Source organism: Musa acuminata, unplaced genomic scaffold (assembly GCF_036884655.1).
Source record: "Musa acuminata AAA Group cultivar baxijiao unplaced genomic scaffold, Cavendish_Baxijiao_AAA HiC_scaffold_1126, whole genome shotgun sequence".
Taxonomy (NCBI): Eukaryota; Viridiplantae; Streptophyta; class Magnoliopsida; order Zingiberales; family Musaceae; genus Musa; species Musa acuminata.
Genome location: NW_027021339.1, coordinates 3,565,065 through 3,567,564, shown reverse-complemented (window position 1 = coordinate 3,567,564; position 2,500 = coordinate 3,565,065).

Genomic DNA, 2,500 nt, shown 5'->3' with positions numbered 1-2,500 from the left:
GCTGTCCGCCGCTCGCCGCTCGCTCGTGCAGCCAAAAATGGCCAGTTTTGGCCCGTTTTTGGGCCGTTTTGGCCAGTTTTTGGCCTGTTCTTGCATTGCGCGGTGACCGTCGAGAGCGGAGCAAAACGTCAGCCATCTCAGCACCCTGGAACCCCCCGGGTGGCACAGGGCTGGATGGGGCTTTCGTATAGCAGGGACGGTGCTGCCTCTCGCTTCGCTCGCTGTCCGCCGCTCGCCGCTCGCTCGTGCAGCCAAAAATGGCCAGTTTTGGCCCGTTTTTGGGCCGTTTTGGCCAGTTTTTGGCCTGTTCTTGCATTGCGCGGTGACCGTCGAGAGCGGAGCAAAACGTCAGCCATCTCAGCACCCTGGAACCCCCCGGGTGGCACAGGGCTGGATGGGGCTTTCGTATAGCAGGGACGGTGCTGCCTCTCGCTTCGCTCGCTGTCCGCCGCTCGCCGCTCGCTCGTGCAGCCAAAAATGGCCAGTTTTGGCCCGTTTTTGGGCCGTTTTGGCCAGTTTTTGGCCTGTTCTTGCATTGCGCGGTGACCGTCGAGAGCGGAGCAAAACGTCAGCCATCTCAGCACCCTGGAACCCCCCGGGTGGCACAGGGCTGGATGGGGCTTTCGTATAGCAGGGACGGTGCTGCCTCTCGCTTCGCTCGCTGTCCGCCGCTCGCCGCTCGCTCGTGCAGCCAAAAATGGCCAGTTTTGGCCCGTTTTTGGGCCGTTTTGGCCAGTTTTTGGCCTGTTCTTGCATTGCGCGGTGACCGTCGAGAGCGGAGCAAAACGTCAGCCATCTCAGCACCCTGGAACCCCCCGGGTGGCACAGGGCTGGATGGGGCTTTCGTATAGCAGGGACGGTGCTGCCTCTCGCTTCGCTCGCTGTCCGCCGCTCGCCGCTCGCTCGTGCAGCCAAAAATGGCCAGTTTTGGCCCGTTTTTGGGCCGTTTTGGCCAGTTTTTGGCCTGTTCTTGCATTGCGCGGTGACCGTCGAGAGCGGAGCAAAACGTCAGCCATCTCAGCACCCTGGAACCCCCCGGGTGGCACAGGGCTGGATGGGGCTTTCGTATAGCAGGGACGGTGCTGCCTCTCGCTTCGCTCGCTGTCCGCCGCTCGCCGCTCGCTCGTGCAGCCAAAAATGGCCAGTTTTGGCCCGTTTTTGGGCCGTTTTGGCCAGTTTTTGGCCTGTTCTTGCATTGCGCGGTGACCGTCGAGAGCGGAGCAAAACGTCAGCCATCTCAGCACCCTGGAACCCCCCGGGTGGCACAGGGCTGGATGGGGCTTTCGTATAGCAGGGACGGTGCTGCCTCTCGCTTCGCTCGCTGTCCGCCGCTCGCCGCTCGCTCGTGCAGCCAAAAATGGCCAGTTTTGGCCCGTTTTTGGGCCGTTTTGGCCAGTTTTTGGCCTGTTCTTGCATTGCGCGGTGACCGTCGAGAGCGGAGCAAAACGTCAGCCATCTCAGCACCCTGGAACCCCCCGGGTGGCACAGGGCTGGATGGGGCTTTCGTATAGCAGGGACGGTGCTGCCTCTCGCTTCGCTCGCTGTCCGCCGCTCGCCGCTCGCTCGCGCAGCCAAAAATGGCCAGTTTTGGCCCGTTTTTGGGCCGTTTTGGCCAGTTTTTGGCCTGTTCTTGCATTGCGCGGTGACCGTCGAGAGCGGAGCAAAACGTCAGCCATCTCAGCACCCTGGAACCCCCCGGGTGGCACAGGGCTGGATGGGGCTTTCGTATAGCAGGGACGGTGCTGCCTCTCGCTTCGCTCGCTGTCCGCCGCTCGCCGCTCGCTCGTGCAGCCAAAAATGGCCAGTTTTGGCCCGTTTTTGGGCCGTTTTGGCCAGTTTTTGGCCTGTTCTTGCATTGCGCGGTGACCGTCGAGAGCGGAGCAAAACGTCAGCCATCTCAGCACCCTGGAACCCCCCCCGGGTGGCACAGGGCTGGATGGGGCTTTCGTATAGCAGGGACGGTGCTGCCTCTCGCTTCGCTCGCTGTCCGCCGCTCGCCGCTCGCTCGTGCAGCCAAAAATGGCCAGTTTTGGCCCGTTTTTGGGCCGTTTTGGCCAGTTTTTGGCCTGTTCTTGCATTGCGCGGTGACCGTCGAGAGCGGAGCAAAACGTCAGCCATCTCAGCACCCTGGAACCCCCCGGGTGGCACAGGGCTGGATGGGGCTTTCGTATAGCAGGGACGGTGCTGCCTCTCGCTTCGCTCGCTGTCCGCCGCTCGCCGCTCGCTCGTGCAGCCAAAAATGGCCAGTTTTGGCCCGTTTTTGGGCCGTTTTGGCCAGTTTTTGGCCTGTTCTTGCATTGCGCGGTGACCGTCGAGAGCGGAGCAAAACGTCAGCCATCTCAGCACCCTGGAACCCCCCGGGTGGCACAGGGCTGGATGGGGCTTTCGTATAGCAGGGACGGTGCTGCCTCTCGCTTCGCTCGCTGTCCGCCGCTCGCCGCTCGCTCGCGCAGCCAAAAATGGCCAGTTTTGGCCCGTTTTTGGGCCGTTTTGGCCAGTT